At 41.8% G+C, this 16,419-nt stretch overlaps 1 long non-coding RNA gene across 3 annotated transcripts in view; it reads right to left on the bottom strand.

Moving 5' to 3' along the window:
• Positions 1-15,819, bottom strand: part of LOC140600888 (uncharacterized) — a 28,782-nt gene extending 12,963 nt beyond the window's left edge. For 2 of the 3 annotated variants that reach the window (XR_012004007.1, XR_012004006.1), the window contains exons 1-3: positions 15,711-15,819; positions 8,431-8,515; positions 6,709-6,847 (exon numbers count right to left, since the gene is read on the bottom strand). This is a non-coding gene — a long non-coding RNA (uncharacterized lncRNA). Of the gene's footprint in view, positions 1-6,708; positions 6,848-8,430; positions 8,519-15,710 lie in introns of all 3 variants that reach the window. The other variant, XR_012004008.1, reaches the window with a different exon arrangement.
• Positions 15,820-16,419: the final 600 nt, after the last annotated feature.

The following is a 16,419-nucleotide window of genomic DNA, read 5'->3' on the forward strand; positions in this document are numbered from 1 at the left end:
CCTTGCTGTCACCAGCAGCTCCAGAACCACATGACCCAGACGCCCATTTCCCTGCCCCTTTGCACACAGACCTTGGCTCCCCATCCGAGGCTCAAGGAAGTAGATCTAATGAGCAGAACTTGTTACATCAGAGCCTCAACTTCAAGGGAGCCTGGGATATAAGAGTTTCACATTCTCCAACCTCTGCACATTAGGAGTTGACCAATCTACTGTGTCTGCCACAGTGATGATTCTTAATTCTTTTTTTTTTTTTTTTAAGATCTTACTTATTCACAAGAGACACAGAGAGGCAGACACACAGGCAGAGGGAGAAGCAGGCTCCCTGCGGGGAGCCCAATGCAGGACTCAATCCCAGGACCCCGGGATCATGCCCTGAGCCAAAGACGGTTGCTCAACCGCTGAGCCACCCAGGTGCCCCTGATTCTTAATTCTAAGGGAAGTCTTCTGAAAGATAACCTCTGACAGGTACAGGGAATGGAGAAGAAACTGACCCATCACAGTCAAGCAAACTGTGTACAGGATGTATATCAACCCAGGTATACCCCATTAGTTCACACCACCTGCCTCCTGGGGTAAATGTGTTTACCAAGTATTATAAAATTGGTGTCAATTAACAAATGAGCAAATGAAATTGTAACACATGGATGTTACAGTGGGCTCAGATGTCCCCAGGTCCACAGCAAGCTTTCACACTCTAAACCTCTTTACCTGAGAACAGAGAACTAGCCCAGGAGAGATTCTGGGGTTAGGGCTGAAGTTTCATTTCACGTTCAGAGTGGGTATGTAGATCACAAAAAGTTCTAATGCAAGGTGTTATTCCCAGAAGATGACCCCAGATTCTGACATTCAGAATAGTACCCGATGCCAAGGAATCATCTGGGTATGTGTGAGCATGTTGGAGCTGGTGGAGAAGGGGAGAAAAACACACCGTATGTTAGCCCCATTGCTCAAAACAAAGTTGTGAGCTAGTACAAGGAAAATAAAAGCAGTATTTATGGTTCAAAACCCTGCATGGCTCCTCATGCCAATATAAACAACAGACCTCACAATCTGACCTCCCAAAGCAGCCGTCTAGGCTTCAAGAGCTGCAGCCCAATGGCTCCCAGAGGGCGAAGCTGTGATTATGCCAACATCCAGAAAGAGGAAGCTCTGGAAAGTTCCACTCTGCTTTGCTCCATGGCTGGGTTACAAAAGCAGATCCTGCCCCTCTCCACACCCAGTTATGTAGGAAGGACCAATAGCAGCACAGAAAGTGCTGCAGAACTGACCTGAAACACACCTCGTTTTCTCTCTTGGACTCCATGCCCTTATCCAAGTCCTCTGAACATGAGCCAATTACCTGTGATTTAATGTTTCTATGCAAGTCATCTCCACAGGAGACCAAGTGCGAGTATATAAACCTCTCTCTCAATTTGACCAACTTGGAAGTGATTGTTCAAGTATCTTCTCCAGCTCTTAACCCCAGAGGGATCACTGTGGATAGGAATCCATTCATTTGGCAATTATTTACAAAGGCTATCTATGGGAGTGATACCAAGCAAAGTTCTGGGGTGGATGTAGAGGCAGATGCCCCCAGCACCTGCTCAAGGAGAACACAATCTGGTTGAAAGATAATAGACAAAGCAGATCAAAAATATTAAACAACACAACACAGCATTGGCAAGAGTGAGGCATGTGGGCACCCTGGGTCACTGTTGACAGGAATGTAACTTCCACAGCCTTTGGGGGAAGCAAATCGGCAGTGTGCACCAGCAGCCTTCCATGTGTTTTTCTTGACCCAACATCCTATCCCAGGAGAATTTATCCTAACAAAGTAACAAAAGATCATTACAAAGATTCAGATATAAAGATATTTGATGCAGCAATCTTAAGAGTAGCTAAAACCTGAATACAACTTCAAGATCCAACAATAGGGTTAAATAAGTATAAATGTACCTGGGATGCTGTATAACCATGAAAACCACAACTTTGGGGCCCCTGAGTGGCTCAATGGTTGAGCGTCTGCCTTTGGCTCAGGTCATGATCCTGGGGTCCTGGGATCGAGTCCCACACCGCTTCTCCCTCTGCCTACGTTTCTGCCTGACTCTGTGTGTCTCTCATGAATAAATAAATAAAATCTTAAAAAAAAAAAAAAAAGAACAGAAAGAGAACCACGACTTTGAAAAATATTTAAAAATGGGGACATGGAAAGGGAATATAAGGGAAGGGAGAAGAAATGTGTGGGAAATATCAGAAAGGGAGACAGAACGTAAAGACTGCTAACTCTGGGAAACGAACTAGGGGTGGTAGAAGGGGAGGAGGGTGGGGGGTGGGAGTGAATGGGTGACGGGCACTGGGGGTTATTCTGTATGTTAGTAAATTGAACACCAATAAAAAATAAATTTAAAAAAAAATGGGGACATGTCTATGTAAAGTAAAGCAGGTTGCAAAATTATTATATAATGGGATTCCTTTCTTTTTAAAATATGCATGTCTGTCTAAGAAGGGCACTTGATGAGATGAGCTCTGGGTGTTACACTATATGTTGGCAAATTGAATTTAAATTTTAAAAATCTGAAAAAAAATATGTATGTCTGCACACACACAAAAGACTAAAGGAAATACATCCAGCTGTGTTTTAGTTTCTAAGATAGGAGTTACTGGCTGGGGAAACTTGTCTACAGGAAGAAGTTTATGAGATTATTTTAATTTCCTTTCTATACACTGCTATGTCATCTAAATTTTCTTTCTTTTTTTTTTTTTTTTAAGACTTTGTTTATTCATGAGAGACACACAGAGAGAGGCAGAGACACAGGCCAAGGGAGAAACAGGCTCCCTACTGGGAGCCTGATGTGGGACTCGATCCCGGGACTCCAGGATCACGCTCTGGGCCAAAGGCAGTCGCTCAACTGCTGAGCCACAGAGGTGCCCCATCTAATTTTTCTATAATGATTCTACTTTTGGAATCTGAAAAACAAAATTCTAATATTTTTTAAAAGAACACGTGTATTTATTGAGGGTCTGCAAGACCTGTAGGAGATACTTAAGCATTATCTTATTTAGCTCTCACAATAACCTTAAGGTTTTATAACATCCATTACAGATGGCAAAACCAAGACTCCAGTAACTTCCCCAAAGCCCCATAGCGTCAATGTAAAGATGTGAACTCAAGTGCTGTGTTTCTTTCTTCCTATTTTGCAGCTGTCCCAAGGTGCTGTTTGGGTAAATTACATATCAAATATATTAGGGGCACCTGGGGGGCTCAGCAGTTGAGAATCTGCCTTCAGCTCAGGGCAGGATCCCAGGTCCAGGGATAAGTCCAGCATTAGGCTCCCTCTGCCTAGGGCTCTGCCTTTCTCTCTCTCTCTCTCTCTTTCTCTCTCTCTCCTCTCTCCTCTCTCCTCTCTCTCTCTCATAAATAAATAAAATCTTTTTTTAAAAAATTGACCAAAGGAGGAAAAATCATTTCAATTAGCTCTCTGGATCACAGAACTTGTGCTGAGTAATGCAAAATGCCTGTCCTGTTACTTAAGCAGCTAATCGATGAGCAGCCCCTGCACTGCGGCTTCTTCCTGCAAAGTTCAGCCTGTTTGCATCAACCTCTTCTAGGTACATCCATTAAGGCTCTGATGAGCAGTAGCTGCACTTAGCCTCAAGCCTGTCTTTCTAGAAGGAGGAGGTGGAGGATTCAGCTTTGGTCTCTGTAGAGAGGATTCTGCTCTGTCCCACCCCCATTCTGGGTGAGTCAGCAGACACAAAAGGTTTCTTGGCGTTCTTACAAATTTTACGACCTATGCAATAGATACTGATGTGGAGAACAAAAGAAAAAGAAAAGAATTAAACTTCCCTATAACTTACAGCCCACTGAAGAGTACTTGAGACAAGCAGAGTAACATTCCTCTAGGAGCTCAACTGCTTCAATGTTGATACTTTGCTAGAGGTAAAAGGTAACCTTAGCTTGACATTAGCCAGACCTCCAGGATCCTGGAAGTCTCCTTTAACATAGAAAGATCACTTTGGAAACTTCCTTTATCTCTATCTACCCCCTACCCAGGAAAATATGTTAGCAATCATCCTTCAAACATCTGGCCCACCATATACATCTGAAGGGTCTCATGACTAAGCATTTACTAGACAATAGTAAATGACCTCTTCCTAACAACAGGTAGCCCCTCAAGGTCCTGGAAACCTTCCCTCCAAATTCCTTTGAGACTTAGCTATCCCTAACCCCTTCCCACTCCTCACTACCCAGGGCAGCTCTCTCTGCCCAGGGGTCCTGTCCTTTTTTGCACTGAAGGCCTTAAGAATTCTTTCTTGACCTTTTGCTCCCAGACCCCAACATTTTCACATCAGGTCCTATTACTGTTCCAACTTTACAGGTGACTTCCTGTAATGAAATTTCCTTTCAACAATGTGACTTAAAGCACCGCGGGAAGTAGCGAATAACAAAAATGTGGTCACTGGCCTGGGGGAATTTACAGTCCAGTGGAACAAGAGCTATGCATATCAACGATGCGATGATGACAGCCTGTGAGGCAAAGACCAGTCTGAGTGCTGAGTGGTAAATGCCACTGTCAAGTGCTGAGACTGGGGGAGGGGGGGGGGGTTCGTGGGGAGAGGATTTGATAGAAAAGAATAAATAGAAAGCAAGATCCACTTTGAGCAGGGCAGGGTGGCAAGAACGTAGAAGAACAGAAAACTTGGAAAAGGCAAGCATGAGCAGAGGCCTGGCCTGGCTGGGATGGGCATACGGTCAGATGCAAGAAGGGGGGGAAGCAGGTAGGTTTGAGCAAGGGAGTGACATTTCAGCACAATTAATCTGACACAAATGACAGACATGGGAGGCACTTGAGAGAGGCCTGCCAATTAAGAGTGTGCTGCTCACTGGGCGGTCATGAAAAACAACTGCTCTCAATATGCTGACTTGTAACAATCACAAGACATGATGTTTGAGCAAAAAATAACGTACAGAATAGTGTACATCTGTCTGGAAGTATGCCCATTAAATCCCCATTCGGGGGGGAATGATAGTGGAGAATACATGCCCATAATTGCATAAATATATAAGAAACTGATAAAACTGGATGCTTCCCAGAAAAAAAAAAAAAAAGGAAGGCTGTGCGAGCACCAAGTGGGAAGGAGAATAGGATATGAATCCATGTACAAAAAAAAAAAAAAAAAAAAATTTACTTTAAAAAATAATTTTTAAAAAATAAAAAAATAATAATTCATAATTCATTGCTTTTTTTTTAATGTTTTTAAGAATTACCCTGTCTTGAAACGAACTAGGGGTGGTGGAAGGGGAGGGGTGGGGGTGGGGGTGAATGGGTGACGGGCACTGAGGGGGGCACTTGAGGGGATGAGCACTGGGTGTTATTCTGTATGTTGGCAAATTGAACACCAATAAAAAATAAATTTATTATAAAAAAAAAGAATTACCCTGTCTTTAGTAAATACATACTGTTTGAATAATTACATCACAATGTGGTCTTTTAAGATTTTAAGTGCACATTGTAATAAGCCAAGCACATGAGGTGGGAAGGTGGAGCAAAGTACCCCACCTCCAGGTCCCTGAGCCCAGGTTTCCCACATTGTGGCTTTTAGGGGTTTGAGATGAGGAGCAGTGAGAGAGCCTACTTAGGTGACAGCATAAGTAGGGAACACTCACTCAGTGCTGTCCTCAGTTTTGGATGAAAACAAACAGATCTTCGGCACAAAACATAAGACTTCAAAGAAAATTCTCTCCTCCAGGGTATTCCTTTTGGCTGTACTTTTGGGACAGCCCCTCCCCCAAGACGCCCATACACGCAGGCACACACAGACACACACCCACACACATGTTCACTTTCCTCTACAGTGAGCTGCACTCTGGAGGACCCAGTTGCATTAGGCAGTGGAGCTCACCCCATGCCACGTGAACAGTGCCATATGGCAAGTGCCCAACATCCTCACACCCTTGCTCTTGGACTCCCACCATTTACCCCACCTTCTAGGCTCTCGCTCTCATAGCAGTGCCCGTCCTGCCAGCATCTGATCACACTCTAATGGCCCTATTTCACCTCTAAGACCTAAGCACACCCACAGTTTACCTGTAACAATCCTGACTTCTCTTCTTAACACAGATTCTCCTTAATCTATGCTTTCTCAGACCACCCTGGGAAATCTAGAACCTCTATACTACTGCAGCCTTCTGGCGAACAGCACTCCCAGCAGGCATTCTCAGGTCTCAAAATGAGGGGCCAGGACAAAAAACAGTTTCCTAAAAATGTAACAGGACTCAATGACTGTTTACAAATGGATGGAAAGGGACAGCTGGGTGGCTCAGTGGTTGAGAAGCTGCTTTCGGCTCAGGTTGTGACTCTGGGGTCCTGGGATGTAGGGTCTCACATTGGGCTCCCTACAGGGGGCCTGCATCTCCCTCTGTGTCTCTGCCTCTCTCTCTCTGTGTCTCTCATGAATAAATAAATAAAATCTTTGAAAATAATGGGTGGAAAATAGAAGAATTAGATGCACCTTCAAAATCTATGCAAAATCATCAAAATCTAGCCCCTTAGGGCTGGGGGCTGGGTGGCAGACTTCTGAAAGAAGACGACCTGCAGTAAATCATTATATAGGAGGATTTGTCTAAACCAGACCCTGACTTGGACCTGACAGTAGCCCATAGACTTTGCACACTCCCTTTGGATGCTTCTGGCAACACTGTGGCTCAGGCTTGTGACCTGCACTTACACTTCATGGACCAGGCGTTGGCCTCTTCTCTCTGCTCCTCTTGCCTCCAACTCCAACTCCCAGTCTGGTTCTGCTTCTAGCTTCTCAGCACGGACTGCTATCACAGTGGGTCAGGAAGAGGGAGGGTCAAAGGAACCACCTGAGTGAATGAAACACCAACAGGTCCACTGACAACATCACAGAAGTCTACAAGAGGGGCCTGCTGAGCACTGGGATGGGATGCTTGGGAGGTAACTGGTACTGCAGGGGATGTGGGGGCTCTGGAATCAAGCAGACCTATGCTTAAATCCTGCTGGTTTTGGTCAACTTCATGATACATTGATAAGAATAGGTAACATCTATTGCCCATTGTCTATTGCCCATTCCTCCTGAGCTCTTAACAGGCTTTATCTCATTTAATCCTCACAGAGACTCTTTAAGTTGAATATTCTTAGTGTGCCTATGTTACAGACAAAGAAATTGAGTGGGTAAAGAGGGAAGTAATTTGTCCAAGGACTTACAACTGTAGTGATAGAGCTATGATTCATATCCAGGTCAGACTCCAAAGTCTATGCCTTTAGTCAACTAAATTGGGTAACAGGGAAGAAGTCAGAAAATCAGCTTTGAGAATCCAGTCTATTCTCCTCATTAGAGAGCAATAGTTCCTTTCTGAGAAGCAATAGCCCAAAACCAGGAGCCAGAGTTTCTGGGTTTCAATCCTGGCTTTTCTACTTACAGGCTCTGTGACCTTGAGTAAGTTTGTGCCTCTCTGTGCCTCAGTTTCTCCTATATAAAATGGAGACAATAATTGAATCTGCCTCACAGGTTGCCCTGGGATTAACTTATTACACCTACAGCACCCAGAACAATACTTGGTAAGTGGTTGGCACTTATAATTCATCCTCTAACCAGAAGGTCCCTCCCTCCCCCTGAAATTACATATAGCAATGCTTTGTTGAAAGAGCAAGAGCTTTGGACTCAGAAAGACTTGGGTTCAAATTCTTCCTTTGCCACCTACTCGGTGGCCTTGGGCAAGCTACTTAACCTCTCTGAGCCTCAGTTTCCTCATCTATAACACAGACCCCATTGTACCCACATGGTAGCAACTTTTGGAAAGAATGAAGAAGATAAGTTATACAAGATATGCATATTGGTGCTTCTGGGCCATACAAAGAGGCAGAAGCAAGGTTGCTTATTCCAGCAAAGTCTTGCTCAGAAAGAAAAGCCAGACCTTTGGTATGGAGTTGGTCAAACATTAATCAGACTGCCTCTTTAGCTAGGTCTCTACCAAATGGCGCTGCATGTTCTTGGCAATAAAAGCTCTTTGCATCCTGCTTATTAAGTCATAAAACAAGGACACAACTAGATTTCAGTCACCTTCAGGGCACCTACTATGGGGAACTTAAGCTTTTAAAATATCACAGGCAAATGAGTATCACAGTTGGGGTTCAAGGCAACCTCAGAGTCAGAAGACCTAGGTTCTCCTGTGTCACTCTGGGCAAGATGACCTAACTTTTCCAGGCCTCTGTTACATCACTTAAAAACTGGGAAAACAGCATTCAGCCCCACAGAGTTTTGTAAAGATCCAAGGACATAATATATAAGCTACAGTATTCTTTCCTGCTTTTCTTCTGTCAAAATGAATTAGACATGCTCTTCCCCTCCAAGGCTGATCCCTCCTCCTGTGCTCTGGTTCTCGCCTCCTCCTACCTTCTAAGAGATTTCCCTCCAGCAGCCACCTACCCTCCTCTGTATCTTCTTTCCATCACTCCTTCTTCCAGCTCATTCTACTCATTCCTGTCAACAGTTGTATATGCCAGAGTCTCTCCTGCTAGAAGAAAAAGCACTCCCTCAAATCCAAATCTCAGAAATTTCTTGAAAAAATTAATCTCACCTGCTCTCTCCATTTCCTCATCTTTTTTTTTTTTTTTAATTTTTATTTATTTATGATAGTCACACAGAGAGAGAGAGAGGCAGAGACATAGGCAGAGGGAGAAGCAGGCTCCATGCACCGGGAGCCTGATGTGGGGATTCGATCCCGGGTCTCCAGGATCGCGCCCTGGGCCAAAGGCAGGCGCCAAACCGCTGCGCCACCCAGGGGTCCCCATTTCCTCATCTTTCCTTCTCAGTTCTTTCTGATCCATATTAGACCCACACCACTCCACTCGAATGCTTTCATCCAAACCACCAAAAATCTCCCTCCAAGAGATAATCTTTAATTATCTGACCTTCCAGCAGCATTTACTCTCGTTGGCTATTCCCTCTTTGAAAACATTCTTCTTTTAGGGGCACCTGGGGGGGGTTGCTCAGTGAGTTAAGCATCTGACTCTTGGTTTTGAGTCAAGTCATGATCTCAGAGTCCTGGGATTGAGGTCCCTGTAGGGTTCTCCACTCAATGAGGAGTCTGCTTGGGATTCTCTCTCTCTTCCTCTGACTGCTCCTGTCCTAACCTGCACACATGCTCACATTCTCTCTGTCCCTCTCTCTCTTGAAGTAAATAAATAAATCTTTAAAACATTCTTCTCTTTGGTTCAACAAGGTCTCATTCTTCTTATTATCCTCCTCCTTCTCAGGTTCATTTTTATTCTGCCTTGTTAGCATTTCTTTTTCTTCCTTAAATGTTGGTCTTTCTCAGGGACATTGCCTAGGTCCTCTTCTCTTCCCACATTAACTCTATCTCTGGGTAATCTCATTTACCACACCCCCTCCCCATTCAGCATCACTAATAGAGTAACAACTCTATTTGGATGTTCCACAGGCCTCTTGAATTCAGCATAAAAACTACAATCATGGGTTTCTGGTCCAGCATGTAAGAAATTTGCAAGTCTCCATCCTAACAACAGTGAAAAACTGAACAAACTAAAAACCCAACAACCATTCTTTCTTATTTTTATTTTTTTTTAAGATTCCATCCATTTATTCATGAGAGACACACAGAGAGAGAGGCAGAGACACCGGCAGAGGGAGAAGCAGACTCCATGTAGGGAGCCGGACGTGGGACTCGATCCTGGGACTCCAGGATCACACCCTGGGCCAAAGGCAGGCGCTAAACCACTGAGCCACCCAGACTGCCCGTTAATATCTATATTTACTAGAGAAGTCAGGTCACAAGGCAAACTGCTGCCCTCACACCTGGAGACATCAACAGGAGGCTACAGAGAACCACAAATGGAGCAGAAACCTCATGAGTGTGGGACGCCTAGATGGCTCAGCGGTTGAGCATCTGCCTTCAGCTCTCATCAATCAATAGAGGAAAAGAAAGAAAGAAAGAAAGAAAGAAAGAAAGAAAGAAAGAAAGAAAGAAAGAAAGAAAGAAAGAAAGAAAGAAAGAAGAAAGAAAGAAAGAAAGAAAGAAAGAAAGAAAGAAAGAAAGAAAGAAAGAAAGAAGAAAGAAAGGAAGGAAGGAAGGAAGGAAGGAAGGAAGGAAGGAAGGAAGGAAGAAAAGAAAAGAGAAAAGAAAAGAAAGAAAAGAAAAGAAAGAAAAGAAAAAAAGAAAAGAAAAGAAAAGAAAAGAAAAGAAAAGAAAAGAAAAGAAAAGAAAAGAAAAGAAAAGAAAAGAAAAGAAATCTCATGAGTGTAAATGTAGGGAAACCTGAACCGTAACTGACCAAGTGTTGGAGGCTCAGTGTGGTTGAGTCTGAGAGAGAAAAAGTCCAGAGAGATTCAGCCCTGGGAGCTTCTCACAGTTCTGAAAGTTTTAGCTCCTGGGCTCTACCATATTTTCACAGTGAACATTGGAGAAAAATCCCCAAATGTTTCCAGCATGCAGAGAAGAAAGGGAACAATTGAAATACTCCAAGCATTCTGTTCCTCTTAACAAGGTCTGCTCTTGGGAGAATCTATTAACCAGAGCCTAACTGACCTCTTTAGGTAGATCTCTACCAAAAAGAGAGGGGAAAGACCCAACCGCAGCCCACTCTAGGCATCCTTCCCCATGTAAAGCAGGAGGGGGCCTTAAGAGCCTGCAGAAAGTTCATAGTCTAGAGGCACAGGCTCACTGAGACTAATTGCAGTCCTCCTCCCCTCACACCTTACCACTGTATTATTAAAGGCCTATTTACAACAGTGCCATTTATCCAGTACATCATGCCTAGCTACAAAAAAGAAATTAAGAGACATACTAAAAGGCAAAAGAAGAAACAGAGCCAGCATCAGAACCAGATTCAGACATGGCAGGGATATTAGAATTACCAAACAGGGATTTTAAAACAATTATGATTAGTATGCTAAGGTCTCTAATGGATAAATAGACAGTATACAAGAACAGATGGGCAATGTAAGCAGAGAGATGGAAATTCTAAGAAAGAACCCAAGAGAAATGCTAGAAATCAAAAACACTATAATAACAGAAGTGAAAAGTCCTCTGATGGGCTTAGCAGTAGCCTAGACACAGCTGAGGAAAGAATCTCTGAGCTCAAGGATAAGAATTACATTCAATTCTCCTCAGGGGTTGCCTGAGCAGCTCAGTCAGTTAAGCATCTGCCTTCAGCTCAGGTCATGATCTTGGGGTCCTGGGAGTGAGCCCTGCATTGGGATCTCTGCTGGGTGGGGAGTCTGCTTCTCCTTCTCCCTCTTTGCTCTCTTTCTCTTTCTCACTCCCTCTCAAATAAACAAATACCAAAAAAAAAAAATTTTTTTTAATTATCTTCAGAAACTGCAATGAGGAAGAGAATGGAGTAAAATATTTAAAAAGTGTTCAAAGAAAAAGAAAAACCACCCTAGAATTCTGTACCCTGTGAAATTACTCTTCAAAAGTGTAGGAGAAATAAAGAGTTCTCAAACAAAAACTGAGGAAATTTATTGCTGGTAGATCTTTCTTGCAAGAAGTGTTAAAAGAAGTTCTTTAGAAAGAAGGAAGTTTAGGGATCCCTGGGTGGCGCAGCGGTTTGGCGCCTGCCTTTGGCCCAGGGCGCGATCCTGGAGACCCGGGATTGAATCCCACGTCAGGCTCCCGGTGCATGGAGCCTGCTTCTCCCTCTGCCTGTGTCTCTGCCCCACCCCCCTCTCTCTCTCTCTGTGTGATTATCATAAATAAATAAAAAAATTAAAAAAAAAAAGAAAAAAGGAAGTTTATATAGGTCAGAAATGTGGATCTACATAAGGAAAGGAAGAGCTTCTGAAAAGGAATAAGTAAAGGTAAAATTAAAACTTTTATTTTTCTTATTCTTAGTTGATCTGACAGTAAGTTTTTTTTTTTAATTTTTTTTTTTAATTTTTATTTATTTATGATAGTCACACAGAGAGAGAGAGAGAGAGGCAGAGACACAGGCAGAGGGAGAAGCAGGCTCCATGCACCGAGAGCCCGACGTGGGATTCGATCCCGGGTCTCCAGGATCGCGCCCTGGGCCAAAGGCAGGCGCCAAACCGCTGCGCCACCCAGGGATCCCATCTGACAGTAAGTTGTTCAAAATAATAATAATAATAATGCATTGAATTATGTAGCAGGAAGAAAATCAGTAAGGACATAGTTGAACTCAACAGCACCAACAATCAACTGGATATAATTGATATCTATAGGCCATTTCATTCCAAAATAGCAGATTACATATTCTTCTCAAGCTCATAGGAAGCATTCACCAAGGCAGACCACATTTTGGGCTATAAAAAAACACCTTAACAAATGTAAAAGAATAGAAATCATACAGTGTCTACTCTCGGACCACAATGAAATTAAAATAGAAACCAAAAACAGAGAGCTGGAAAATCCCCCAAATACTTGGAGATTAAACAACATACATTTAGCTAACATATGTGTCAAAGAAGAGATCTGAAGCAAAATCTTACAATATTTTCAACTAAATGAAAATAAAAAAACAACTTATTGAAATTTGTGGGATATAGTGAAAGCAGTGCTTAGAAAGAAATTTATGGCATTAAATGCATATATTTAAAAAGAAGAAAGATCTAAAATCAATCACCTAAGCTTTCCAAACTGAGCCTGGCAGAATGGCTCCTGCAAAGACGGATGTAAAGAAGATGTCCTGACATCAACAAGACAGTGATCAGAGAACACACCATCAACATTTACAAGATTACCCATTGAGTGAGTTTCAAGAAGCATGCCCTTGGGCACTCAAATAGATTCAGAAATTTCCCATGAAGGAGATAGGAACTCCAGATGTGCACATTGACACCAGGCTCAACAAAGCTGTCTGGGGCAAAGGAATAAAGAACGTTCCATACCGTATCCATGTGTGGTCATCCAGAAAATGTAACAAGGATGAAGATTCACCAAACAAGCTCTATACATTGGTTACCCATATATCTGTCACCACTTTCAAAAATCTACAGTTAATGTGGATGAGAACTAACAGCTAATTGTCAAATAAAGATATAAAAATGAAAGAAATAAAAAGTAATCGAATCAATCATCTAAGCTTTCACTAGCAAACTAGCAAAAAGAAAAGAAAATTAAATCTGAGGAAAGCAGAAGAAAGGAAATAATAAAATTAGAGCAGAAAGCAATAAAACTGAAAACAGCACATTAATCAAAAAGCCAATGAGGGGCCCCTGGGTGGCTCAGTCTGTTAAGTTTCTGGCTTCAGCTCAGGTCATGATCTCAGGGTCCGGGGATTGGGCATTGGGCTCCTTGCTCAGCAGGGAGCCTGCTTCTCCCTCTGCCTGTCTGCTGCTCCCCCTGGTTTGTGCTCTCTCTCTTTCTGTCAAATAAATAAATACAATATTTATTTAAAAAAAAAAAGCCAATGAAACCAAAAGCTGGTTCTTTGATAATGCCAATAAATTTAAAAGGAGAAATAATACAAATTACTAATATAAAAAATGAAATGGGGACATCACTACAGAGCCTAAACATCAAAAGGATAATAAAAGAATTCTACAAGGAACTCCACGCCCACAAATTTGATAGCCTAGATGAAATGGACCAATTCCTTGAAAGACACAATCTGCCAAAACTCACACAGGATGAGAGATAGACAATCTGAGTAGGCCTATATCTGTTAATAATTGAATCAATAATTAATAAGCTTCCAAAACAGAAAGCACTAGGCTCAGATGGGTTCACTGATGAATTCTACTAAACATTTAAGGAGAAATTATACCAGTTCTATGTAATCTCTTTCAGAAGATAGAAACAAAAGAAATACTACTTCCTAACCTATTCCATGAGGCCAGTATTATCCTAATACCAAAACTGGATGAAGGCATTACAAGAAAAAGAAAAAAAACTACAGATCAATATCTCTCATGCACATAGATGCAAAAATCCTCAACAGTACATTAGCAAATCAAATCCAAATGTATGAAAAGAATTGTATACTATGACCAAGTGAGATTTATCCCACATATACAAAGCTGATTCGACATTTGAAAAATCAATTAATGTCATCCATCAAATCAACAGGCTAATAAAGAAAAATCCTTATCAATAAATGCAGAAAAAGTATTTGACAAAGTCCAACATTCATTCATGATAAAAACTCTCAGTGAAATAGGTAGGAATAGAGAGGAACTTCCTCAACTTGATAAAGAACACCTACCAAAAAGCTGTAGCTAACATCATACTTAATGATGAGAGACTAGAAGCTTTCCACTGAGATCAGGAAAAAGGGAAGGTGTCCCCTCTCACACTGCTTTCCAACATCATATTGGAATAGCTAATGCAATAAAACAAGCTAAGGAAATAAATGATATACAGATTGGAAAGAAAGAAATAAAACTGTGTCCATAGATGACACGATCATCTATGTAGAAAATTCTAAAGAAGTAACAAAAAACCTCTGAGAACTAGTAAGTGATTATAGCAAGGTTGCCAGATACAACTTTAACATACAAAAGTCAGTGGCTTTCCTATGTACCTGCAATAAACAAGATAAATTTGAAATTAAAAGTATAATACTATTTAAATAGCATCCCCCCAAAATGAAATACTTAAGTATAAATCTAACAAAATATATAGAAGATCTACATGAGTAAAACTACAAAACTCTGATGTGAGAAATCAAAGAGCTAAATAAATGGAGAGATGTTCCACATTTGTGAACAAGAAGATTGAATATTGTCAAGCTGGCAGTTCTTCCCCATTTGATATGTAGATTCATGCAATCCCAGTCAAAATCTCAACAAATTGTTTTGTGGATAGCAACAAACTGATATGAAAGTTTATCTGGAGAGAGACTCAGAATAACCAACACAATATTGAAGGAGAAGAACAATGTTGGAGGAATGACACTACCCAACTTCAAGACTTACTATAAAGCTACAGTAATCAAAAGTAATGCCAATTTTAGAGTAATCAAAATCTGTTCCCACTGGCAAGAGGACAGACAGATAGATCAATGGAAAAGAAAAGACAGCCCAGAAATAGACTCAGGTAAATATAATCAACTGATCTTGAAAATGGAGCAAAGGCAACAAAGCAAAGACTTTTTAACAAACAATGATGCTACATCTGTCTGCAGAAAAATGAATCTAGACCCACACCCTCCACCCTTCATAAAAATCAACTCAAAGTGGATCATAGACCTAAATGTAAAATGCAAAACTATAAAACTCCCAGAAGATAACATAGGAGAAAATCTAGGTGGACCTTAAGTTTAGCAGTGACTTTTTAGATACAATACCAAAGGCATGATTCATGAAAGAACAAACCAATAGGCCAGACGTTACTAAAATTAAAATTTTCTGCTTGGTGAGGAGACACTATTAAGAAAAGGAGGGATCCCTGGGTGGCGCAGCGGTTTGGCGCCTGCCTTTGGCCCAGGGCGCGATCCTGGAGACCTGGGATTGAATCCCACGTCGGGCTCCCGGTGCAAGGAGCCTGCTTCTCCCTCTGCCTGTGTCTCTGCCTCTCTCTCTCTCTCTCTCTCTCTCTCTCTCATAAATAAATAAATTAAAAAGAAAAGAAAAGGAAAAGATAAGCCACACCCTGAGGGAAGATGTCTGCAAAAGATATATCTAATAAAGGACTTTTATCCAAAATATGCAAAGAACATTTAAAACTCAACCATAAGAAAATGAACAACCCATTAAAAAATGACTAAAGACATTAACAGTTATCTCACCAAAGAAGATAGAAAGAAGTCAAATAAACATGTGAAAAGACATTCCAGGGGTGCCTGGATGGCTCAGGCAGTTGAGCAGCCAATCCTTGCTTTCGGGTCAGGACCTGATCTCATGGGTTCTGGAATGGAGCCCTGCGTCAGACTCTGCATTCGGTGCGGAGTCTATTTGAGGAATCTCTCCTTCTGCCTCTCTCCCTCACCCTCACGCTGGCGCTCACTCTCTCTCTCTCTCTCTCCTCTCTTTCTCTGTCTCTAAAATAAATAAATAGGGACACCTGGGTGGCTTAGCGGTTGAGCGTCTGCCTTTAACTCATGGCGTGATCCCAGGGTCCTGGGATTGAGTCCCACATCGGGTTTCCGGCATGGAGCCTGCTTCTCCCTCTGCTTATGTCTCTATCTCTGTGTGTGTGTGTGTCTCTCATGAATAAATAAATAAAATCTTAAAAAAAATTAAAAATAAGCAAATAAATAAATACATCTTTAATAAGGAAGGAAAAAAGAGAAGATCCTCCACATCATATGTCATCAGGGAGATACAAATTAAAACAATAAGGAAATAGAACCTCACATCTATTAGAATTGCCAAAAATCCAGAACATAGGATGTGGAGCACAAGAACTCTGATTCATTGCTGGTGGGAATGAAAAATGGTACAGCTGCTCCGGAAAATAGTTTGGGGATTTCTTACAAAATTAAGCCTACTCTTACC

This window comes from Canis lupus, chromosome 12 (assembly GCF_048164855.1).
Source record: "Canis lupus baileyi chromosome 12, mCanLup2.hap1, whole genome shotgun sequence".
NCBI lineage: Eukaryota > Metazoa > Chordata > Mammalia > Carnivora > Canidae > Canis > Canis lupus.